Source organism: Zonotrichia albicollis, chromosome 1 (genome assembly GCF_047830755.1).
Source record: "Zonotrichia albicollis isolate bZonAlb1 chromosome 1, bZonAlb1.hap1, whole genome shotgun sequence".
In the NCBI taxonomy this organism is placed as follows: Eukaryota; Metazoa; Chordata; class Aves; order Passeriformes; family Passerellidae; genus Zonotrichia; species Zonotrichia albicollis.
Window position 1 is genome coordinate 7,348,572 of NC_133819.1, and position 26,489 is coordinate 7,375,060.

Genomic DNA, 26,489 nt, shown 5'->3' on the forward strand with positions numbered 1-26,489 from the left:
AACCCTCAAGTAAATTGGCCTGCACATCCCAGTGTCACAAAAGAGTTAATGGTTGAAAATCAAAGGCATTTGTGCTCTCAAGTCAGATAAGGAATTGAGGCCAGATATCCTAGGTAGCTTGAAGTTTTGCAGACATTTAAAATGTATATTTTTGTTCTTATTCTTATGTGTTCAGTGCCTTTATTTATGGCATTTACATAAATACTACAGAAGTGATTACACATGCAATTAAGAAACCAAACTTGGTTTATTTCGATTTTGGCATACTTGAAAATTATTTAATAAACATAGAAATGCATCTCCCTTGTTATTTTTTGCTGTGTCTTAAGGTTGGAAATCTCCTTTTACTGAGGTAAATTCTGCCCAAGAAGACGTCAGAATATGTGGTTATTGAGGGCCACTCAGTCTCAGCTCTGCCTTGTCCTTCTCTGGCCATATTGCTTCAGTAGCCACATGGAACAGACTTTAAGGGTTTTTATTTATGATACTTTTATGTGAGATCAATGTTCCAGCCCACTTAAGAGACTGACACACACAGGGCAGGGCTGATTCAGGATTCCTGATGGAATGTAGACACGAGACAGGTGGATATTTTGCATCTCAGCTGGTCGTCCCATTTTCATGCTGAAATCTGTGGGGATCCAGTGAGTGTTCTTAGCAAGGCCTGCACAGAACTCATCTCTGTGAAATAGGTGCTGAAATAGATCAAATACACGAGATGGGTGGATATTCTGCATCTCAGCTGGTCATCCCATTTTCCTGCTGAAGTCTGTGGAGATCCAGTGAGTGCTCTTAGCAGGGCCTGCACAGAACTCATCTCTGTGAAATAGGTGCTGAAATAGATCAAATGACTCCTGACCTACAGTGAATATTACTTATAAATGGAGCTTATGTAATGAGCTTAGCTATAAATATTTAAATTGTAGGAGGTTAAAGGTGTGAAATAAAGCTCAGCTGGTACAGTCATGGTACAGCATGGCCCAGAGCTCGATGATTAAGGAGCAATGAGTTAACTGTGGGCTCCTTGCTTTGTTTCTAAAGAAAGTCAGACAGAGTGTTGGCTTGAGATCCTTTTCTGTCACTGCTGGGTTTTATTTGTGTGACCTTGCAGACATAATTGAGGATGCAGGTTGAAAATGGGCAATGCATTGGAGGTAATAGTGGTGTTCATCTAAATATCACAAAGGAGAACTTCCATTGTGCAGGAGCAAATCCAGAGAAGTGAATTCATGTCCAGTAGCACAATTCACACTGCCCTATCTGTCCTGTTGCCACAGCAGAGGACAATCTAGAAGGGGAAAATTGATGCTGTTGTGTTGAAATGCAGGATTTTTTCCTTGCCTGCTGAATGGTTTACTGCATGCTGTTAGTGAAGTTATATGAAGAAGGAAGACTTACAGTGTTGCTATCTGAAAACTCTGAGGCTGGTGTTCAGTATTGATTTAGCCATTGTCCACAGGAACACGAAGAATTATGCCTGCTGTGCTTGTTACGCTTTCACATAAAGCCTTTATTGAGCAGCCTTGGCCAGTAATGCTAATGGATGGAGAGATACCAAACTCTGCTCCTGCAGGTCAAAAGAAGTCTCAGAATTTAGTAGTTGCTTGGTGTTTCCTTTCTTAGTGATTCTGCTCACAGTTTTCCTGGAGCAAGTTGTAAAATCTAAGTGGTGTGAAAACTCTGGTTTTTCAAACATCGTTGCTGCAAAGACTCTGCACATGTGAGGAACTGACAGTCACCAGGGGCTTTAGGAGCTCTCACACACACTTCCCTCCTAATCCTCAGAAGAGATCTCTATTCCAGCCCTGGATACAGCTGAAGTAGGGATTGAGAAGAGTTTCTGGTATCAGCACTGTGTTATCAGCTATTATGTATGTTATCAGCTATGTGTAAATAGTGTTTTTCATCAAAGTTTTTGGAGTGTGGGAAATCTGCTTGTGAGTGGTTGTAAACTGCAAAACAAGTGGACCAGAAAATTGCATAACTGTGTCATCTGGCATTATTAACAAGTTTTTTGAAGTGCTTAAATTTCCCTGTGAATACAATGAAAGCTCTAAGTCAGCAGACACTGCATTAGTATAGCTGCCTTTGATTCCATTGGAATCAGATATCAGCATAGCTGAATACCTAATTCCTCTTGTGAACTTCATTGATTTATTTGCACACAGCAGCTTTCTTGCTTTGAACTTTGAGTTCTCTGCTTTGTCAAAAGTAAGGAATGACCATTGATAAAGGAAAGAAGGGCTGCTGTTAGTTAAAAAATGTACCCACATGAAGGGAGTGGGTAGATGCAGAGGAATGCAGATGGTATTTCAGGTAATGGCAGGCCAATGGACTTGTGGTGAGTTCCTAAGAAAGGTATTGGATCTTAACAGGTGTTGGCCCTGAGGGAAGCTAGTAGGCATCTAAAATAAGTGAAAAATTGAGATAAGAACTCCTTAAAAATCAGGGGTTCTTAGTGCGCCCTTTTCTGTTTTAGTCTTCTAAAGAGATTTTGCTATTCATAATTTTTCTGCTTATATTACAGAAAGGATCTGCCTGTTGCTGAGAAGCTTGGAATATGGGGTCACACAATTAATTTTTTAAGGATATATTAATCTATTGTGAGAAGCATCTTCCATACGAGTGGAATTTCAGCATTTCCATAATATTGGAATGTCAGCATTTCAGTGTTTCTGTTTTGTCCACTGGTGAATCAAGGTCCTTCATGACTCTGGTGAACACTCTGTGTTAATGTGCACATGGAAGCTTGTGTGTGCTGTCTGCTACAGTCATAAATAGCCCTGGAATTATAGCATTGCCATCCACCTCTTAATAAAATAGCCATAAGCCTTTCCTTCACTACAGACAGCCTGAATGCAGGCTCTGCTCCACTCTGTGGGTTTCTTCAATCTTGCCTTGTTTCATGTGGAGGTGTTTCCCAAGAACAAGCATCTGTTGTTGATAACATCATTTTTTGGTGGTGTGAACTGAGACCTCTAGAATCAGTACAAACAGAAATCAGTTTAAAAAGACACAAAATAAGAATACTGACGGAAAAAAGAAGTGCTTGGTTTTATTCTATGAAAACCTCACATATTAGACAGTCCAGGGTTTAAGTTGTTAGAGATTTTATTTTCTCAAGATCAACTTATTAAAATGTAATTAAGGATCATATGTGAATCATTGTGAATGAGAGCCCTCTAAGAGGCTAGCAAAGGGCAGTCTATCATGATGCTTGTAAATCATAAATTTAATATAAATGTGTATCTAGGAACAGAGAGGTCTGACACAGGGAGGTAAAAAAAAAAACACACATAAATTGCCTTATTTTACGTCTAACAAATCAAAACTCTCAAATGAAATTATTTTCTGACCTTTTGTCACCCTTGGACTGTGCTCAAATGTTTTAGAGAACAACTCAATGGCAAGAGTTCTTCTGCCTCCACTGAGGGTTTCATGCTGCCTGTGTTTGAGACATGCCACAGAAGCCTAACAAAGGCATTTGTCTATTCTTGGAAGTCGATGATGAACCTTGTAGTCATTCCCATACTTCTTTCAGCAGAGAAGATCATGCACACAAAGAGAAATAAATCTCCTTTATGTTTTCATAGTCTTACGGCTTCATACTTCAGGAGATGAGGTGACCTACTTAGGAAAAAAAAAAGATGGTAAAAGAGAAATAAAGGACAAAGGAGCAATAACCTAGTGTAGATTCACGAAGATTTATAGCAGAATAAACTGATCATTTTTGTTTCTGGGGATGGGATTCAACCTGCTTTCTGCTTGGAGCTCCCCACAGCTTGGCTCACAGAGATCTTGCAGAAAGTGAACGTATTAAAGATGTCAAACGTGTGATTAGCAGGCAGCATGACAGACTGGACAGAGGGGAGGCTTCAGAGCCTGGAAAGAGACACTTTTACTCCTAGCTCTGTGATTGGTTTTGATGTGTTTATATTAATTCTCTCTGTTTCTTTTCTCACCCCCCACCTCTCTTGCTTCTGAAGGCTGTAATCTCTTCAGAGCTGGAATTGGCTTCCACTGTGTATTTATATGTTGGCTGGCACACTGATACTCAGATCCCACTTGTGGCTCCTGTGTGCTGCTAGAATATAAGTAATAAAACTATTTTCTTTCACTAATTCTAACTCTGCATCTCTTGATACTTCTTTAGTTGTGCTCAGTTGTTTTACAAGATCACTGAGACATTTCAGGGAGCGCACACAGTCCTTGCCTACCAGTTATCCTACAGATGTCAGAACAGAACCCCAGTGGCTGCAGCTGAGCTTGGGATGGAGCTTTAACAGAAATAAAATAGAAGTGATCCCAGATGGCCTTTCAGTGGCAAAAGGTGCTGTAGTGGTGAAGGTTTTTTCTGTAAATATGTTGCAGTTTTGCAACACTGAGCTTATAGGTGAAGCAGGCTTTTTAGCCAAATGCAGCATCTTTCTCTTGCTGAAACAGTGCTCACCTCACAACGCATCTCAATATTCACAAATATCCCAGAGGATGCGCCACATTTATATCACAAAAGATTTGAATCTTTGCAATTTTGCCAGCTGTGTTTCAGTATAAACAATGTGGTTGCTTCTCTTCCTGGAAGTCCTTAGGAATGAGCTTCAGCTCATGGAGGGGCTGCTCACAGACTGTCTCACATCCAGAGGTTATTCCAATTTGACCAAGGAAACTCCCTGGCTTCATTGAGGGAATGTTTTGGGGGATCCTCCGAGCTTTTGGTTTTCAAAATTGACAACTTGAGAGATTCATTTTCAGCATTCAGTTCAGATGTCTTAGAAAGGAAGTTGGGTCTCTAGAGCCAGTGGAGAGTGGGGTACCCTCCCAGAGAGGGATTTCAGAGCTTGTAAGTTTTAAGTAGGCTTAATTTCATTGTCTGAAGACCCCAAATGCAGATGGTAATACTATTCTAATGTTCCCTTGTGAAAGGATAGAATATAAGAAAATAAAGATAGTACAGAAGGTAATCTCACACCTGAGGAGCTGCAGCTGTACTAATCACCAACGATTAGGAACAGCCCTGCCCTAATAGGCCACAGCTGTGTCCAATAATAAGAAGAGTGCTACAAAGAGTGGGCTAGCTGGCTGAGAATGGGGTTAGTTTGTTTGCTGTGAGGAGAGATGGGCTTTGTTGGCTGTGCTGATAAGGAGTCAGTGCTGTGAGGAGATGCCTGTGGGAAATCACCTTGAAGATATGGGACTTTTGCAATAAGATGACAACCCTCCCTCTTGTTTGCTTCTTTTCCAAAGGAGCTGAGGCACCCAGAGCCCTGTTTGGTGTGTTTCTATCTGATTTTGCCTCTTTCAGTACTTTTATAACCAGCTCTGGAAAAATGCTACTACAATATTCTTTAAAATAGGTAGCTTGGTAAGAAAATACACAATTCAGAGGCTTTTAAAGGGTGAATGCTATGCAATCTTTTTTGTCTTATCAAGCACTTGTGGCCTTCTGAAAGAAGAGCTGTTATAAAATGCACACCTGCGGGATAAATTCCAGCTGGAACTGATACCTCATTAGACACTAGAGGATTTAATAGTTGCTTTTACCTAGCTGGAAGAGTTTGCTTCACTTCTTCTGCTCCACAAAAAGATGTGTTGGGGTTTTTTTTATTGTCCTGCTTTTTTGGTCTGGTTTTAGGCCAGTTTTGATTTTGTTGGTTTTTATTGTGAGTGGCAAATCCCAGTACAGCCATCTGCAAGCAGCAGCACAAAATACCATCTGCTGTGAATGACTCTCATTGCTCTGTACCGACTAGAACCCCACCAAAGATGTTTGTTAAGATGCAGGGGAGGGCTTCAGGGGACAGAAATACAACTGGAGCAATGGTTTGTGCTATACGTGATCCCACTGATGCCAGGAGGATTATCTGAAGTTTAAATTAGCATATAACCTGACCTCAGCTGTTTAACATTAAGCAGTGAGGATAAATCTATTTCCATTAATCATTGCTGTGGTGGATGTAAAATGCCTGCATTAAGTCATTTTGATGATTTAAGAAAGCAAAGATTGCTGCTCTGACTTGAGATGGGAAGAAATAGGAAGGAAATTTGCAGTTGGGAAATTGCAAAAGTGAGTGGTATCAAAAATTGCTTTCATGCAATGCTTTTTGTGCTGCATTAGGTTTTTGCATTGCTTTTCTAAATGGAAACCAGTGTTATTCCAGCTTGAAAAGAACATTGCCCACTTGTATTAAATTTCTGGCCTGCATTGAAGAGCCTTTTGGCAATTATACAAATAGACCACTGAATTTAAGAATTCCTCTGCCCTTTTGACATATATAGAAGGCTATTGCATTTCCTGTGCATATTTGCTGTTCAAATAATAGAAAGAAATTTGGTTATTGCAGGTGGTCAGTTCATTCAGACTCCTAACATTTCTCATCTTGTAATGTCAGAGCCTAGGCAGGGAAGATAAGCAGAGAAATGGTGTTTTGAACTTCTCCCTTTTATGGGTCATCAAAAGAAACAGGTTTTGGAAAGATTAAAATGTATTTTGTAGTTGCAATATGCTGTGTATTCTACCACGTTGTGAAATGACTGGTGGTGCTTTGAAATGTCTGTGGCAGTCATTTCTGCCAGAGTCATGAAAGATGTGTATAGACAAGGGCATCACAGGTAAAATTCAGAGTGCAGGAGGGGAGTGAAATATTGCCCAATTGTATAACTAGAAAAGCTTACTAAAAGATCAAAATACTGCTCATCTAGACAGCATGCTGTCGCTGTACTTTCTTTACAGATAAACAAGGAGCCTGATTCTCTAGATATAAATGTTCCCAGGGATGAGCATAATATCTCTTCAATGTTCTATTCCCCTAGCCAGTACCTATCTGAGTTTAATTTGCTGTTCTTGGGAGAATTCAGTTGTTCTTTCAGTGCATAGATGCCTAACACCTGGAGCCTGTGAAAAGACTTTTAGTGGGCTTTGGATTGGGCCTGAGTTCCAGCTTTAGTCTGCTGAGTGTTTGGGAGCCCTGCATGTCTCCAGTCTGGACTGAGGCTGGAGTCAGTCCAGACTGACTGTCTGTGTCTGCCAGTGCTTTGTGTCTGTATGTTTGTGTGCCCCACTATGTGTCTATACAAGCACTGAGGTACTTGGGAGCATTTTCAGAGTGAATCTGGAGTGCTGGAAGTCAGCTTCTCTCTCCAGTTGCATCTCAGTGTGGATTAAAGCAAACTGCCTGAACTTCATCTACAGCATTTTCTGTGCTTTAAAAAGAAAGAATTGCATCTGATCTCCTTTGGACAATGCCTGTTGACCTTCCTTTTCAGCTGCCTTGTCCATGCCTGGTCATCTATTAACAGGTTACTGTCACAGTTCAGCTATGGAGATGCACATTTGCAGATGCAAGGCTCCTCCTTCTGAGGAAAACATATAGTGTGGCATGGCCAGCCCAGGATCTCCACTGGTCATTTTGGGGCCATGGATGGTGCACAAGATGCCCTCTATGATCTGTTGTGCTGGGAGTTTGTCCGGCCCAAGGATCAAACTTGCATCCTCAAGCTGCGATCAAAAGGGTGCCTGACTGTGGGGGGATAGAATGTAAGAAAACAAAGATAGTGCAGAAGGTAATCTCACCCTTGAGGAGCTGCAGCTGTACTAATTATCAAAGATTAGGAACACGCCTGCCACAGGCCACAGCTGTGTCCAAAGAGGATGAGAGCTACAAAAGAGTATGTTATCTGGGTGAGGGGAGTTGGAGTTTGTTGGCTGTGCTGCGAGGAAGAAGGAGTCAGTGCTGCAAGGAGCTTGCCCATGAGAAATCACAAAGAAGGTATAAAACTTTTGCAATAAGATGACAACCCCTGACCTGTGTGTCCATTAAGAGCTAAGGCAGTTAGAAGAATGTTCTCCAGGACTATGGAATGAGTTTCTGTTCAAAGGACTGAAATAATCCAAATTTAAAGAATTAGAGTACACTGTAAAAAGCAGAGTGGATTTCCTCTACCTGCACTGTAGCAAGTGATAGCTCAAAGTGGTTTGCTGCCTGGGTTTCTGTGAACCTGATGACTTTAAAGCTGTTGACATTCTATTGAGTAGTTAACAATGTTAGGGCACTGAGACCCATGAAGAGGCGGATTTGTGAATTCTTTTAAATCTGGATAAACAAATATTGTCATAGCATGTGAAACATTTCCACCCTGTTTTTTACCAATCCTTCTTTTCCTTGAGAACTGCCTCTCCTCAGTGCTGCACACAGAAAACATCTCTGTGATTTAGTCTGATGGTTTTAAGAAATGGATGTGATTCTCTAGTCACTTCCTCAGCCCACCAGTAATCCCAGAAACAGGGAAGTTTCTGGGCATGGGAACACTGCTTCTGTACTCCTGCCTTCCCAAGGTTGCTGCTCTACACTGTGGAGCCCTCTGTGTGCACACAGCCTGGGAGCAAGAACAGCTCTGGTTCTTGTTCTGTGCTTCTCCTTGTACAAGGGAAGTGACAGAGGGTGTTGCCTGCTGTCAGCTGCAGAACTTGCTCACCTGCTGCCTAAAGAGGCAGCCAAGAGCCCCAGGAGAAAGAAGTGGACTTTTACTGATACACAGCAAATGAGAATTGCCTTCCTCAGCTATGCCCTGAGGCTTGGCAGAGCTCTGGAAGGGATGTAGAAATGGCAGATTGTGATGGGCAGTATTTTTTTTTACATATAGCACTATCAGTACATAATGGGAATCAAGCAACTGCATACTCCAAATACCTGAGAAGCTCAACCTTGAAATTGTTCTTTTGAAATGGATATTCTAGGGAGGACCTTCTCCTTTCAAGGGCAGAACTGTTTAGTGGTGGCTTGTCCCAGTACAGTGGGTGGTTTGTCTCTCTGCATTTCAGCTCAAAGGGAACAAGAGTGACACAGACTTAGGAACTGACAGTCTGGCAGAGTGTCTGGCCAGGGCTGTGCTTAGGAGAAGGGTATGTTTGTGCCAAAAAGGAGTACAAACGGTGATGAGGCTTAGGAAGCAAAAATGTGGTGTGGTGATAAGCTTGGGGAGAGCTGCCTGTGGCCTAGGAAGAGGATTATGGGGAAAATCCCTCTGAAGAAAAAAGTCTTCTAGAGGAAAATATGGTAGAGGACTACCTGAGGTAGCATGAAATGCAGGATGAGTTAGTTACAGCTGTTTTTTCTAGGGTTCCTGAATTAAAACACAGGGTTGTTAAATCTTAATTCTGCTTTGTATGTTTGTCACTTTCCCCAAGGAGCAAAAGAACTTATGAAATACTGAGAAGTGGTGAAGATTTTTTTCTTAACAGGAAAATGAATGATAGAGCTGGAGAAAGCAAGGAGTGAAAGAAGGATTATAACTCTTCATAGGCTAAAGGGGAAGATACTGGGTTATGAGGTGGCCGTACTATAATCTTGCGAAGATTTCCATGCAGATTTGTCACTGTGATATTTTATGAAAAATTCCTTCACCAGGATTTCTTCTCCTGGGAAGATGAGAAGCCTCAGCTTCTCCATGTTTTGCTGCTTTGGAATGTGATTTGGAGAATTGTTTACATAGCATGTGAATTGTTTTAACTTAATGACCAATCCCAGTCCAGCTGTGTCAGGATTCTGGTCAGTCATGGGTTTTTATTATTCATTCTTGTCCAGCCTTCTGATGTCTCCTTTCTCTTTCTTTAGTATAGGTTTAGTATCGCATTTTCATATAATAAAATTTAAAAATTGAAATATAAAAAATAAATGAAACTAAACAAAAAATTTTAAAAATTTGTAAAAATTTAAAAAATTAATAAAAAATCTAAAAAAATAAATAAGAATAGATAAAAAAAATTTAAAATGAATAAAAAATTAAAAAATAAAAAACTTAAAAATAAAAATAATAAAAGTAAAATAAAGAAAATTTTAAAATTAGGCTTAAATAAATTAAAATTATAAAAAATTTTAAAATAAATTAAAATAAATAATATAATTTAATAATCATCCTTCTTAGAATTTGGAGTAAATTCTTATCTCTCACCTCATTCTGGGGACCCTCACAATACTGCAACAATTGATGACCACACAGACTGAACAACATTTCTTACAGAAGTTGACCAAATTATCACTTTACTAGGATTTGCCATTTTCAAGGATAAATATTTTCAACTTCAGGTGCAGTTCTGCTAATACTGAACTCAGTGGGGAGTTGTACAGGTGATTTGCTGATGTGGGATAGATGTTTGAATAAATTATATAATGCACAAAAATTCACATTTTCCTGCAAAAATTGGGTGGCAGATGGGAATTCTGGAGTGTGTTCTAGCTTCTTGCTTTCCCTCCCCTCCAGCTGTTAATTACTCTTTCTGGTTTGGATCTTAAGGGAGGAATTATTTATCCTTTGCTATTTGTGTTTCAGTGAAACATTAACAATCTCTTATTAACTGCCTGTGCTAATTATCTCAACAATAGCAGTATTCCTGCTCATCAGGGAATCCATGAAGGAAGAATGTGGAGCAGGAATAATGAAATCACTTTGTTGTCCCCTTTCTCTGCATGCTGCCCACAAATGAGTAAAAGAATGGTAGATCCTAACCCTGCTATGTACGAAATGCAGTGCTCAAGATCTTGTAGGAGGACAGAAGTTTTGAAATGCTTCCGTGGAGAAGTTTGTGCCATAATCCAGTGTTTGCATAGCTGGCTGTCTCTCCTGTGTGTGTTGACATAAAGCAGCCACATGCTCCTTTGAATGAAATATTTCAGCCCAAAGATTTCAATGTTTTAGAAACATTTGTGTGTAGGAAACCAAAGTGGTCTGATGTGAGTGTCAGTGCTCCTCATCTGTGATGAGTGCTCACAGGAGTCTGCTCTGACACCAGTTATTTACAGGAGGAAAATTAGAAATGTTACCCAGCATGTTACTGATGTAATTAAACTGAACAAAATATAAAGTAGGAGTGTTTATTGTGCAATAAATAATAAAATTATTTATTGAAAAAGCTGAGGGCTCCTAACACTTAGAAGAGATTTTGCAGTGGCAGACTCAATAAATATGCCTTTTCCACAGTCCTGTTTGCCACAAAACATAAATCCTTTTTGTTAAATGAGATGACTGAAAGAAAGCAGTTATGGAAATACATGACTGATGAAGGGAAGGTGATATGAGTTATTCTAATGTGAAAGGCTGTCTCCTATCTCTAATGCTGACCTTTTCCCAGTGAAATACATTTCCAGTGTTACATGTTACTTGTTAATGGTTTCAACTATTCTGGTGTTTGGGTTCATAACTCACAACTTGAATGTCTTTTAAAGTAACCATGACCATTTTTTGAGAAACAAGGAAGTTCTGATCATTTTTCATAGACAGACATAACTGGGACAAATGTCTGTCCTTGGGATCCAGGTGCTTTCCTGCCATTAATCTTCACAGCCCCCTCTGGGGTAGGTGGAGGTTGTTCTGCACACATTTTATTCCTGGGGAAGTGAAACAGAGAGGCTTGCCCAAAATTTAATCCTGGTCTGGCTGAAGTTGATAGGAGATAAATGCTTTGGTAAAAGTTGCTGGAGGCACAATTTCCTATGCAGTAAAAATGCATTTCAATAATCACAAGTTCGTGTCTGTGCATCCAACAGCCAAATCACTCTGGCCTGTTTGCTGACACTTCCTGCAGGAGAAGGCCAAGCTGGAGCTCTCACCTGTGTGAGATGGAATTACATTTTAAATGAGGCCAATATGGTTTTCTACCTTCCTTTCCTATTTTCGTCTTTCAAAAAAGTCCTCACAGCAGTCCTTTAACTCTTAAAAATTGTACATATCTTTTATTTTCCTCATTGGGAATATTTCTCTGGTATTTGTGACCTTGGCATAGGGAAGCAGATATGACTTGGGCTAATGTTAATCATGTGTAAAGGCATTTATAAAGGTATTTAAAAGGATGCCATTCTCAATGGAATAATCAGGGCACTTTGTGCAAAGTAATGAAAATTTAAAAATAACTGGTTGAACAATGCAATGTAGAAATGAATAGGCTGTAGAAAAACCCACATAGTGTCAAGGTTGTCTGCCTATTTCTGACACACTTTTTATAAAGAGAGTGAATATTGGCATATTGGCTCTAACTTCAGATGTTTTAATAAAACAATGTCTTGCTACGTAGCCTCAAAGATTACTCCTGTCTCTGTAAAGTGCCCATAGTAGATTATTCTCTATTTTTCTGTTGCTGAGTACTGCAATCTAGGGGCCAAATGGCTCTAGGCTATTAGAGTGCTAAGGCCAGAGAAGAAGCACAGTTTGCAGAATGAATTTCTGGCTCTTCACACAGTCACCCTCATCTCATTGCTTTCCCTCTGTCATCTTTCGCTGGGGAGGAAAGGCTCAAGCATTCACTGGGCAGCACACACACACTGCAGAAAAGTGTTCATCATGTTGAAATCAATCTTCTTCAAAAATTGGAGCAGTTCCTGATTTCTGAGAGCAGAGCCCTGGGCAATGCAAGCTGTGGATCAGGGGTGGCATCCACCTCAGCAGCAGCTGCTGTTGAGCAGTGCCCTGAGGGAAGGGACGTGGAAAGAGGGGAGACTCTTTGCCAGTCACTGTGAAGATCTATTCCTGGTGCTTTCCTGGGCTCTGAGTTGTTGGAATGGCTCCCAAGGTATTAAAAGTCTTTTTTCCCAGCCCTGTGCTCTTGGGGAAGAAGTCAGGATTCCTCAGCTCTGCTGTTAAAGGTTGTTCATTTTCTCTTATCTAATACATTCTTTCTCTGACCCACTGAGGTTTGTCCAGCAGGTTGGGTTGAGGCACACTGCCTGCCCTCGGAGTGGTGTTATCTTTTTATACTAAAAACTATGTGTAATTTATTTACAATAATTTTCCAATACATATCACCTATGTTAGACTGTCTCTAAACCAATCCAAAAGTGTCACCATCCAGGCAGAAGATGGAGGGCAAGAAGAAGGAGGACAGGACACGCCCAGATTCCTCCATCTTGCCTCTTGAAACCCCATTCTAAATACCCAAAATTCTACTTTTTCACCCGATGATAAATTCACTATCATTCTACTCAAACCCTTGTGGCTTGTAACTCCTCACACAAAGCTGGTAATTGTTTCCATGGGCTAAAATCAAAGGCACAGGTGTCTCTGGCTCCTTGCAAGGTCTCTGAGCCCCTTGCCAGGGTCTCAAGCCATCCATGCCAGCCAGAGGAATGTCCTGGATTCCTGGTTCTTACCTGTTTGCAGGTTGTGCTCAGCCCTGCACCAGGGCACTCTTACTGTTCCAGCTGATTTTTGCAGCACTTTGACTTCAAGGTCCAGGTAATCAACATAATTTCAAATAGTTTCAGAAAGAAAATTTCAGAACATCTCGTGGGCAAGGAGGTCACAGCTGGGAGAAACTAGGGTTTCAAGGGTTCAAAAACTTTGCTGCTCTGAGCTCTGATGGGTAATAAGTCTTGCAATTGTCTGCTCTGTGCCAAGCCAAGGAGTTAAATTAGTTTGGCTCAACTTAAATTATTTCATTTCTTTTTTTTTTTTCCAATTCTTCATCCAAATTTCAAAATCACTTTAATTTGGGATATAAATTGCTGTTATATTCAGGCTGAAAGTGGCTGATTTATGTCTTCTTACCTTAAGCAACATATCCCTCTCCACCAATGTCTTTGAACAGGGAATTTTCTTTTAAACTAGCTGTTTTACCACAAACAGTTTTAACTTGGATGGGTCAGCATTTCCCAAAAGTATCATGGAACAGTTCCTGAGCAGCTCTCTTGAGTACCTGATAAGAGTCAGATTAAAAAACTGGAATTGGAGAAACTTTACAAATGAGATCTCATTTCAGTCACTATGCTTTGACATACAAAATTATTTCATCCATTTCAAAAGATACATCATTATCATCATTTATCATTTTTTCATGTTTTTATAGCCTCACAAGCAAATAACATTTTTTATTATTATTATAGAAAGGAGTTTCTACATAATAGGAAAATCCTAGATTATGTTTGACACAGGCTCTTCATTTAGGTTGCTGTGGCTTTTTTGGAACATTTTCTACTGTATTTTGATATTGCTTTGCGTTTTACTGGCTATTCAATATATTTCCCACAAAGACCAGTTCTGTGTGTTTCCTGTAGTGAAGACTATTCAAAGAGGCTATAATCCTGCAATAGTTTATAGCAAAATCAATTTGATATGCCTTGAAAAATACTCACTTGTATTACAGTCAAAGGAAATGTGTGTGCAGAGCTGAGAATTTATACTTGTAATGAATTTCTTGAAGCTGGAAATGCATGCGCTTGTGTAATTGAGGGTCCTCTTATGTTTGACTTAATTTTTCCTTTTCCCAGCTCTTTTGAAGGAGAATCCTGGTTTATCACTGCAGTTAGTTAGGAAGGGTTTTAAACCTCTATTTCAGAAGAGACTCTCCTGTTCAGCAGTATTTTGTGCTAATTTATCTCCAAATGCTCTGAGTGCCTCCAAGGAGGTAATTAGGTGAATTATTGTGGCATAGCTCTGTGTACAGTGCCTGCTTGGCAGCACATCTTTGAGCTGATATTTAAGAACTACTGCAGCACCCTCAAGTGGTGATGCTGATCTGTGTTTACAGTTGGTTTTCTTCCTCAAATGTTTGTTTCTAGGCTTATGGATAATTTCAATGCTCAGGTATTGTCAGTCCCTGCAGTCCTTACTGAGATGAAGTACCCACTAAATACAGTTAATTGCACTGGGATCTTCACAACAGTCTCAGGGAAGTTTTCCTTGGATTGTCAAATGATTTTATGGAGGATATAAAGTGTTCTCTGTGCCTGCAGTAACTGTGGCTTTTGGCTAGAATAAATAACCTGAGAACCTATAGAATAAGAAACAGCACTTGGGGTTCTCCTCAGACTGTGGTGCAAACATGGAACAATTGTGGTATAAGAAACACAATTTCTTGAGCACACACACACAAACTCCAGTGACATGTATAGCAATGACTTAAGAAGAAGGAATACTATTTCTTAAGGAATTTTTGCTATCCATGTGGTTTAGTTCTTATTCCATTAGCTGCCTATTTTAAACAAGCAGCTGGGCACCAGATCAGATGAACAGCCTAGGTTTGGGGCCTTGTTGCTTCCAAAATTAGCAGGTGGCACCTCTCCTGATGTTTCATTTCTTTCTAATTCTGCTGAGCCTTCCCAGAGTCATTACCCTGTAAAACAAAAGGCCAAAGGACAAAAAGCCTGTGCACCCTCCTGCCCCCAGGACGGACCTACATAAGCAAATCCCACAGCTCCACTGGCCTCAGCCCTAAAACACTGACGAGAAATTTAATCTCAGAAATTTACTGTAAGCCGTAATGGGTGTTGTCTCTGCTTTAAGGGCTTTAAGTGAAACCAGATATCACAGATACTCTCTTGTCACTTAATTTGTACTGGACACAGTGCAGAGGGTGGGGGAGTGGCAGTGCTCCCTCACCCCCAGAGCTGCTTTGTGCCCTGTGTGCTAATGCTGTGGGTTAGCAGAATGGCACAGCTGCTGGTTTATCACCCCTTTCTTCCATGTCTGCTGTCTTTTCTGGATCAAACTCAGAGAACAGGCCTGAAAAACATGATAAAAAATTCAGTTTTATTTCTGAAGGGTAGAAGGCAGTCCAGACTCTTATTTATAAAATTGTATTGATCCAAATGAATTTTCTTCAGATTATTATTAAAATTTAATTTAATTTTTTTCTTTTTTGCCCTCTCTCAGTTACTTGACATAGAAAATAGACATCACTAGAATTATAAACTTTGTCCTCCTTTTTTTTTTACCTCGCTTTTGAAAAAAAAGACTCATTTTAAATGTGCCATCTAGGTTGCCATCTGTATAAGAGACTGCATTGTGTTCAGAAGAGAAGCATGTCAGTAGAGGGCAGGGTCCAACAGCAGTGAGTTTCCAAAGGGATCTGATAAAGAAATGACAACTATTTTCTAATATGAGCTATATAATAGACAAAAACTTTGTGTGATGGAATATATTTAATTTAAAGTCTGTGCTCTGATCTTAAAGGCCTGCTGTCAGCTTAGAAATCACAGTGTGATCTTTTTTATTGTATTTTTTTTTCCTATAGAAAAGCACTACTGGTAGCAAAAGAGAGAGAGATTACTTTGTAAACTTGCCTTAGGCTGCTCCTAAAATAAGCAGAAAGGTGCAGTCGGGCCTCTCCCACCATGGCTGCAGCAATAAGCTGGGATATGCAGGCAGCTCACACTGCAGCTGACCCACAAACCCATTTTGTGACATTTTGGGTCACGTGTGGGGCTTGCAAGGTGCCAGGGCAGGCAGCTTCTGCTGCCTCTTAAACTAGGTGGCCTGGCTAGAGGTGGCCTGTGGTGGAGAGGGGAGTTAAGCTCACCGTGAGAATCCCAGTCAAGGTTCAGTCATGGTCACGTGTAGCCACATTTCTCTTCGCAGAGAAAAGCAAGGAACCACTTCCCAAGAATATTTCTGTTTTTCCTTTCTCTGAGGTTTAAAGAATGTGAAACACAGAAATATTCTTGGGAAATTGTGCCTTGCTTTTCTCTGTGAAGAGAAATGTGACTACAGTCTACAGGGAGCCCCTCATGCCTGGATCAGGAGCTCAGGAACACCCCAGATAAAGCAGTGCTCCTCTGCAGCTCCCTGGCAAAAGCAGGCCAAAGATGAAATAATTGTCACTGTACTCATTTAGAAATAGGCCTCCATGAGTGTTCTGAAAGCCACACTATATCAGGCTTAAGAGACTCGTAAATTCCAAAGATTTGACTCCTTTCAGGTGTTTTCTTTCCTTTTCCATAGGATCATGTAATCATAGAATTGTTTAATTTGGAAAGGATCATTGATCCCGACTGCTGACCCACCTTTAGACCATGTCCCAAGTGCCACATCTACACATCTATTAAATACCTTCAGGCAGTGACTCCACCACTGCCTTGGACAGCCTGGCCCAGTGCTAGACATCCCTTTTCATGGGGAAATCTTCTGTAAAATCCAGTCTAAATCTTCCCTGTTCAACTCGAGACTGTTTCTTGGAAAAGAGACCAATCTCCACCTGGCTACAAGGGAGCTGTAGAAAGCAATAAGATCTCCCCTGAGCCTCCTTTCTTCCAGGATGAACACCCTCAGCTCCCTCAAATACTCCTTATAGGACTTGAGCCCTGATACAAGCTGGTTTCCAAAACTTTCTTTCAAATTTTTTAACACAAAGAAAGCACTGTGCATGTCAAGACACGACAGATGCTTTTTGTAGGAAAATCCCAGGTCATTTAAATTCCTGCATGTCCTATTCTAGCCAAAACACAGTTTTGCCCCATTTTGCGGTGGCTGTCCTACTTTCTGCTTATGTCATCTCTGTTATCCAGCAAATGTTTCCACCTCTGACAAGTTGTTGCCTGCATTTGTCGTAATGCGCCGCAAGTGTCGGTGCCACGTGTGCTCCATCTTCAAGGACCCGTATGTTTCTGGGTGACACAACTGGGCCATGCTCATCGCTTTTGAAGCATCATCCACTTCCAAAAATACCAAGCAGCACCGACAGAAGGACAGACACCTTTGAATGGGGGTGCTCTTTTCTCAGAAAATGAAATTTTCATTAAAATGCTCACCCCCAGAATCAGCAGTGCGTTCTGTTTTGCCAAGTTACTGGATGGGCAAAGATATATTTAAATTGGTGAATAATGGCTAGAATAGATAATTCCCACAGAAAAATGGTAACATTCTCTTGGCCTCATGAAGCCAAAGGTGGCTACATTGCGGTTGTTTATTTAAAATCATTGAAGATGTAGCGTTGAGAAACAATTCAGTGATTTAAGAAACATAAATTCAAGATAAATGGCAATGCTGGTTCCATCTGGCCATTGCTGATAAGATTCCTAGAGGGCTGGCATCAACCAGTGTATCAAGTGATATTTCATTAGAAGGTACTTCTTTAAGTCATGGTGGCCTCATTTTTTTCAACAATTGCATTCAGGTGCTTTTACAAAATGCAGCTCTGGTTGTGCTGCTGAAGTTGTGTTGGAAGGAATTAGATTATTTTTCTCTGGAAGAAGAAACCTTTTTCAGAGGTTTGAAATGATCAGTTGCATTCAGAATTTTCCAGGATTGCCTTTGTCAGACTCTTATTCAGATAATGATGAAGCAGTTTTTTTTTCCCACTTAGTGGAGTCCTGAATTGCTTTTATCTGTGTGGTGAAATTATTGAACATTTCTAAAGTTAGTTTTCATACTTTTTTCAGTTCACTTGATGTGCTTTTATGATTCCTTGGCTTATGAAAATAACATGGATCTATCTATATATCTATCTCTAAGTCAGGAGTGACTAGGTGTGTGCCTGGCTTGTTTCACAAAGCATTGGGTTTATTTGTTTTTTAAAGATATTACTGAACAATCCAATAAGATCTCTGTCAGTTTAACTAGAAACTAGAAATAAAATGCCCCTAAATTTAGGTACATGCAGTGAATGCATCAAGGTTCATGTGAATATCCACTGGAATTTTCCAAAGCAGCAACTCATATTGATTATACAATCACTGATCTGATTTTGATAATTCCAGTGTGTATTCCAGTACCTCACATTGCTGAATACCCTTGCAAAGTTTAGTGCCTCTGGCATATGTTGAAAGAGTGCAGTAAAATTAAAAAGAAGCACATATGTTGGTGAGTTTAATCCAGGTAGATCCTAAGAGACATTTAAAATGAAAACCACTCATTGGTTGGCTTGTTTATTGACCCTAAACATCTTCGGTCATAAACTTTTTTTAAACTGGTAAAGATGTAATTTATTAGTCTCCAATCAGTATTCAATTCTTGTCCTTGTGTCTCCCACATTTTAAAAAATGAAAGCACTGTTTGACAGCCACATATAATTCTGTATATTTGTTGTTACGTAATGGTACTTGACCAAAACATTTACAAACCTTTAAAATAACTTCCATAAAGTTCCGTAAACTAACTTCCTCAGCCATTTTTGACTTTGTTACTGAGACAGGTGAATAGGACAAACTGTGTAATTTGTACTTTAAAAACAATGAGCAAGCCTGTAAGATTTTTTCCTTAATCAATTTATGAAGCCAGATAGGCAGGCAGGAAAGAGCATGCACCAGCACTGGGAGTGAGGAAGCACAGATATCAACCAATTTAAATTAGTCTCAAATCCAAAATGACATTATTTACTTTGAGGTGATTTCAGGGGACTTCAGACAGTTAATCTAGAGCTGTGATCTATAAAACCCCTGCTCACAGCCTACTTAGCTCCAAATGACTGGAACTCATCAGATGCTTTTCTGTTCAGCCTGAAAACTTCCTCAAGTAGCCCCAGTGGCAATTCTGCACATTCAGAACTGCCTATGAAGACATCCCACAACAGCTCCTCACCTGTCTGTAATCCTGCTGGGAGGCAGAAACTGGGATGAATTGTACCTACAGCCTCCAAGATTGATCTGGTATTTATTCCTACAGAATATCCAACATGCTTCTCACAGGGAGAGGTTTTACAAACCTCCATCATTGCTCCTTTCTCTGTGAATGCTGCAAGAGAAGAACATTTGAATATGCTGAATCTGTGCCAAACTGGAGGAAGAAACATATGTCTGTCAGGGCCATAAGGAGAACAAAGGAGTGGGAGGATATTTGGTTAGCCTAAGGTAGCCTTTTTGAGATGTCCACTTCTCTAAATCTACTTTTTTTTCCTTGCATATACATATTTCTCTCTAGGGTTTCCTTTCATCTAGGGGGTTCCAAACCTAAAATTGTGTCATTACATCCCTTGAGTCTTTTAGTAAATCTAGGTTTTAGTTCTCTTCCAAGCAACAAAAAAAACCCCTGTGAATTTAGTGACAGCTTGTCTAAGGAGTCAGATCCGTTTAAAGAAAATCTTTGTATTAGAAAAAAAAAAGTCTTCAAGTTAAATTATTTGTCTGTCTGCTCCCTTTGAATCCTGTGGCATGCATTTGAAATGCTAACTCATTAAATTCCTTCTGCTTCTCCAAGATTCTTCATGCACAAGTGCTTTTTGGGAAGTGGAAATTCAGAATTTCTCCAAGGTATTTTGCTTCTGCGTGCTGCCAATTTTACAGTGGTGAATTAGGCAGGAATTGCATCAGCTTCTCCAAGCTTGGGCAATTAAGGATGTGCAGATGTGGCTCATGCACACAAATGGAGCAGGAACCTTTCACATCTAGGGCTGAGTGTATCTCTTGCCTTGAGTCAAGGTGACAGAGGGATGCTTTTGCAAGATGGTTGCATTTCTGAAAGACCTCCAACAGCCTGCTTTGCCTTTCTGAAGACAAATATGTTCTCTTTTCTTTCTGAAAACCCCCTTGAGAGGTCAGATTAATCAGGCAACCTGGTTGCTGTCGTGGCATATCTGACTTGAGTACCAAACCCTGGCAGGTTACACAGCAGAGAGGAATGTGCACGGTGGAGATCAGATCAGGAATGTTGGCCAAGTCTCACATGGATGCCAGCAGCTCGTGGCATCCAAGGAAAGATGTATTTATCTGTAATGCTCCAATTCCTGGCTTCTCTTGAAGACACAGAATTGGGATTTCATCCTAACTTCTCTCAGATAAAGCTCCCAAAGACAGAATGTTAATTAAGACAAGAAAGACAGTCTGCAGTACAAATTTTATTGGTATGGATGTCAGTACCAGCTATGGGGCTAAGCCAGGACCCTGATGTGGTGTGCAGCTGTACAAACACATGTACATCAGTATTTTCTTGTACTTAAGCTTTGCATAACCTTTTCTAGCACTTTTTTTAGCACTTGCAGAACCATTGTTCCCAACTCTTCTAGTCTGTGATGGTTTCTTTTTTTTTTTTTCCTGCCTTTCATCACCTCTGCACCAACTGCAAAATCATAAAAAAACATATGGGAAAGACCTTCTTGGTCATGTGATCTATACTATTGCCAGTTGGCAGGATTATGCCTTACAGCACATTTTCTAATGCCTCATACAGGCTATTTATAAGTGCCCTCAGCATTAGGACTTTCACCTATTTCCTTTGGACATAGTCCTGCTCACACTACAGGGAAGAACCTGCTGATTTGAGCTACCTTCTCTTGATTTCATTTAATTAGGCCTTGATGGGTATCAGGACTCTCACTGGTTAAAATCACCTATCTTGCTGACCCCTGAGAGAACATTCATCCACCAGGTGCTGGAATTGCCCTCTGCAGGAGCTGATCTCCCTGGTTTTGAAAATACTCCATTGTGTGGCTCCAATTAACCCTGTACCAGCCAGCCTGTCTCCCTGCTCCCCAGGCACATTGGTGCTTTCCATCTCTGACAGTTTTGGTCCATTTCTTCTCTGCCTCTTTGATGTCACTGATCTTCATCTCCTTTTTCTCTCAGCCCTCCTGGTACTCCACTGTGTCCATGCCTCTTCTATATGCTTCCGACTTTTTTCTTCTTGGCTCCCTCTGGGCCCATCTCTTCTCCTGGAGAGCCTTTTCTTCCAGCCTACTTTCTTTTTTCCCCAAAATCTTGTATCCTGTGAAGCCACCATTGTCTATTATTCCCAGTAGTTGAGTATCAGTGTTTTCTATTCCCCACAAAAGCCTTCGTTCCACCACTTGTGGAAGACTGAATTATTCTTGTGGTGCTCAGAAGCAAATTTTACCAATGTTTCTCTTAGTCCAGCTTGGAGAGCTTCCTTGTTCATTTAGGGAATTCAATTTGTTTTATTTTTTTTAATAATTATAAGATCTGCAAGATTATTTTTCTGAATAGTGTGTGATTCCAGAGAGAAATATTCATCTCTATGTCCTCACTCACTGTCCAACGCTGCATTTCTACATCACTTGCTCTGAGATGCTGTTGGCACAAATAATGAGCAAAGAAAGTGAACGCTCAGCATACTAATTCCACAATTTACACTGCCCCTCTGCAGCCCTACTGTCACATCTTGCCACAGTGCAGTGCTCCCCCCAGCACACCCATTAGATCAAAATGAATCAAAAATGATCAAGTGTGTCCTCAGGGACTGACACAGGAAAGGGAATTCCTGTTCCGCTCTGGTTGGGTTTCCAGTTGACACCAACCAGGCAGCAGGTGTATGGGAGGCAAAAGCCTGGGGCCGTTAGAGATTCATGAGCTGGATGGTTTTATCTTGGCTGACCATTATAGTAGGAGTTAAATTATTGTATCTTAGTCTCTCTATTGCCTAGACAGTTGCTATTATAAAAACCTTTGGTGTTTTATATTAATAAATACAGTCATTTAAAGAGAAAATATTAACTTGGCCTTTTTGGGAGTGATATTACAAAAATAACCAGGAAATTCTAAACTTCCTTTACAAGCTCATTGGAAAATGAAACTATAATGGTTCAAATAATAAAAAGTGTACTTGAACTACTGAAAAAAATCATTTGTTAAAAAATACACTAATCAGCTGCTTAATAGCTATCACCACTTGAAAACTAGAAACATGTTTAGCTCTGTCTGCAACAAACTCTATATTATTTAGATGGCAAGCTCATAAATTGCTTTGTCAGAAAGAAGAATGGAACATGAATAACAATGCATGAATTCCCTGACAGATAGAAGTTATATCTAAATAAAAAATGTCCAGGGGTAATATTGCAGGATTGTTTCTTTGCCAGTGTTATTCTGAGCTGATTTGTCTGAAACCAAATATTTAATGTAAAGTTTTAAAGGCAGTAGGGCTTGGTTTTGACCTGCTTTTGATTGTGTTACATTAATAGTGCTGAAATATGGGGACACTGTTTATTTGTACAGCATGGGGAGAAATAAGTGTCATTTTTTTTTCTGAATGCTTCAAAAATGTCAGTAAAACATACTTTGGTGCTGCAGGGAAAATGTCTTAACTAACACACTTTATTTTGATGGAAATGTCACTAGTTAGGAATCAAACCTCCCTTCAAAACTTTGGATACTGAATTAAATATATGACAAAAAGATGCTTGAGGACACTGTTTATTTTGAAATGCCTTGATTTTTATCTTGGGATCTCATTGCAGGGTTTAGGGAAAGGATTTTCCTTACATGTAGGATGTGTGTTTAAAGACAAGAACCTTATGTTCATATTTTTGAAATATTTTGCCTCTTTACACATGTTTCATAACACAAATTGCTCACTTCTCAAATCTTGCCATTGGCTGGGAAGGTTTTTTGCTGCAATGCAAGCCCAGTTGCTGAAGTGGTGTTTGTTTAGTGCCATTTTGGTGCCACGTCTCCATGTTTCCTGTGGTTCTTGGCTTTGGCTCCATGTTTTCCGTGCCCTGTCAGTGTGCACTTTGTGTGCCACTTTCTGGTCACAGAACCAGGACATTGTAGAGGACTCTGGGCTCCCAGTCATGCACAGATGAGCAGCACATTACCCAGGGCTTGCAGGTGGAGGGGAGTGAGGGTGTTCACCGGGGTTCCTGGACTGGGGAAGAGATGAGGATCTGACTCCATGTTTCAGAAGACTTGATTTACTGTTTCATGATATATATTACATTAAAACTGTACTAAAGGAATAGAAGAAAAGGTTTCATCAGAAGGCTAGCTAAGAATAGAATAGCAAGGAATGATAACAAAAGCTTCTGTCTTGGACAGAGAGTCCGAGCCAGCTGACTGTGATTGGCCATTAATTAGAAACAACCACATGAGACCAATCACAGATGCACCTGTTGCATTCCACAGCAGCAGATAACCAATTTTTACATTTTGTTCCTGAGGCCTTTCAGCTTCTCAGGAAGAAAAAACCTTAAAGAAAGGATTTTTCACAAAAGATGTCTGTGACAGAGGGGAGGGGTGCTTCCAGCCCTGAGCAGAGCCTCAGGAGCCCTGGGCTCCCTCCCTAGCAGGCAGCCAGGGCTACCATAACACATTTGCAGGGACATCCTGAACTGACTTGTGCCCTGGCAGGCTGGAGTGCTCTCCAGAGCCCCTAATGCAAATCATCTGGGTCCCTATGACTCAGAAAAATCTTCCTGCTTTCAGCAATGGCATTGACAGACTGATCCTGGTGCATCTTGTTGCAGGGGGTTATTTAAGATATTTCTGCCTCCAGCTGCCTGCAAAGCCCTTCCACACAAGGTCACCCTGGCTGAAACAGGGTGACAGAAATGTGTCTTGCAGTTCCCAACTGGTGCAAACATCCTTCACCCACCATGATACCCAGAACACAGCATTAAATTGTTTCTGCTGTCCCTGGTTTGTCATGGAGGGGAGAGCTCGAATCAGAAGTGCCTTTAAATAGCTGTAATTATTTATTTTTGGGTGAATGAATCACAGCCCAAAGCTACATGATCAGGATCTCTTGGTGGATGAGAACCATTTGGCTGTTTGTTTTTTTTTACTGAGCTTTTCAAGTATCTGACATTGCAATTCTGTGCTCCCCTAATGTAAATTTTCCAGGAATTGTGTACACACATACATGTCCAATATATGTGTGCATGACTAAGCAAACCCAATTATGTGAGATCTTGGTTCTTAAGAATTAAAACCACAATGTATTTAGATCTGAATTGGTCCTTAGAGGATCTTTTGGTTTTGAACTAGCTGTGATGCTGAATGTTTTCTTTTTTCTGTATTTTCTTTGAAACTTTTTAATTCAGACATTTAATCTTTGTTGTTTTTTTCCTGCCTAGTGGTTTTGTCTTGCCTTTTTGTGGCTTTCTTTGATTATTCCTCTGTGTCCTAGTTTTTCCTTAGAAGTTAAAAATGCATTATTTCTTTTAATTTTATTCTCTTGTTCCTTTTTGTTTTCAGTGCTATTTGTCACCAATTACAAATATCATATGGCCATGACTATTCCAAATATCATTAATGCAGTTTGAGGTGGGATTTACCTGAACTGTGTGTCCAGATTTTTGGTAATCAATTTGTGCCTGAAACAGAATTTAAAAGGGGTCCAAGTGGCTCCTGGAAAGTTACCTCTGTTATGATGGATGTCTATATGACTTAGAAACCAGACCTTTGCTTCAGAGCATTGTGTGCTCATCTTGTTTTTTAATTAAATGTCAGCATCTCAGTTGTGAAGATCAAAATGATTCCTTCTTTGAAGTTCCATCAGGGAGGAGATAGAGCGTTTGTTTTTGTTTTCTCTCCTGATGAGATAAGGTTCCCTTTTCATCTAAATGTTAAGACATTTCATGCCTGACTTTGAAGGCACAAATAAAAAGGAGTGGATGAAACTATTCAGACACAAAGTGATTTTTGATCAGGCAGTTACTGAAATCATGGAGGGGGAGTTTTTGTGCTCTAGAATATTGTATACATGATCTACTGAAGTGGATTTTTTAAGACTGATGAAATTACATATATTAAAGATGGTATTATCTTAACAACTAAAACAGCAAACAAGAACAGTTTAGAAACAGAATTTTAGCCCATAAAATCCAAAATAGTTAAATTATAATGAAGTTTGTGTGCTCTAAAGCAGAAAGTTTCTCAATGGGAATGAGCAAACCCCAGTTTATACTTTGGGCGTTGTGATCTCTATATCTCTGGTAAATTTAGAGGTCAAAGGGTAGGATTTCGGAGAGCAGAAGAGGGGACACCAACTCTGCCACTTTCCTTTTAACCTAAGCATCTGTTGCTATGGAAACCCCTGTGCCTGATGCTGGAGCAACAGGAACTGTCACCCTCTGTCCGGAGCAGCCGCTCTGGGCAGGACCTCGCTATAGCTCCGCGGTGCTGCCCCAGCCGTGCGCGGTGTTCCCGCCGGCAGCTCCGGTGTCCCCGCCGGGGCCGTGCCCGGTGTCCCCGCTCGGAGCGGCGGCCGCGGCTCCAGGGCCGGGGGGCCCCGAGCAAAGGCCGTGCCGGGGGCTCCCGGCGTGTCCCGGTCCCGGATCTGACCCCGACCCTGACCCCAAACCCGACCCCGACCCCAGCTCCGACCCCGGTCCCGGCCCCGGCCCAGCCCCGCTCCATCCCCACCGCCGGGATCGCGGTTGTTTATCCCCGGCCGGAGCCGCCGGGAGCAGCTTTGGGCGGATTTCCACTGAGGGGCGCTGAAGCACGTTTTAATGCAGCAAAAATGAATTAATACAAAAATAGTAAGAGACGCGATTTACCGGATTATTTTAAAAAGCGACGACAATGACCACCTCCAAAAAAGCCGCATGCCTCCCCTGTTCTCGCTCCTCTCCGCGGCCGTGGGGGGCAGCAGGACGGGCGGAGGGACGGGCACCGGGCAGTGCCCGCTGGCCGGGCTGAGCCGTGCCCGCTGGGGCAGGGCAGGGCTGGGGGGAGGCTTCGCCCTCCCTCCCCTCGCCCCTTGCTGGGGCCGAGCCTCTCCGCGCCCAGCGGCCTCCCAGACCCCTCCAGCCGCCGGTCCCGCCTCCCAGCCTCGCCTTCCCCCTCCCCACCTCTTTTTTCTCTCTCTCGGCTGGCGATCAGGTGTCTGTTGCCTTTTTTTTTTTTTCTTTTTTGAGTTGTTTCCCCGGGAAAAAAAAAAAAAATAGGCAGGAAAAAAATCCCCAGAAGGTACCGAAAAGGAGATGATCGTAGAAGAGCCCTCCTTCCCTGGGAGAGCAACGTGCTTTGAATGAGGCTTCCCAGCCTCTTCCACTCCGTCTCACACACTCTGTCACTCTGCCTCTCGCTTGTGCACACTGTTGGTATGCGACCTCG

The 26,489-nt window shown here is 41.1% G+C and overlaps 1 protein-coding gene and 1 long non-coding RNA gene across 4 annotated transcripts in view; one reads left to right on the forward strand and one right to left on the reverse strand.

Moving 5' to 3' along the window:
- DPP6 (dipeptidyl peptidase like 6) overlaps positions 1–26,489 on the forward strand; it is a 572,065-nt gene that overhangs the window by 120,352 nt on the left and 425,224 nt on the right. The window lies entirely within an intron of this gene.
- On the reverse strand, positions 2,668–26,252 carry LOC113459974 (uncharacterized). 2 transcript variants are annotated; one of them, XR_012582453.1, is made up of 4 exons: positions 25,931–26,252; positions 19,279–19,431; positions 13,534–15,486; positions 2,668–3,627 (listed from the first exon to the last, which is right to left on the reverse strand). It is a non-coding gene; the product is annotated as an uncharacterized LOC113459974 (long non-coding RNA). The 2 variants fall into 2 exon arrangements; XR_012582462.1 differs by having other exon boundaries at positions 2,672–3,627; positions 19,279–21,719.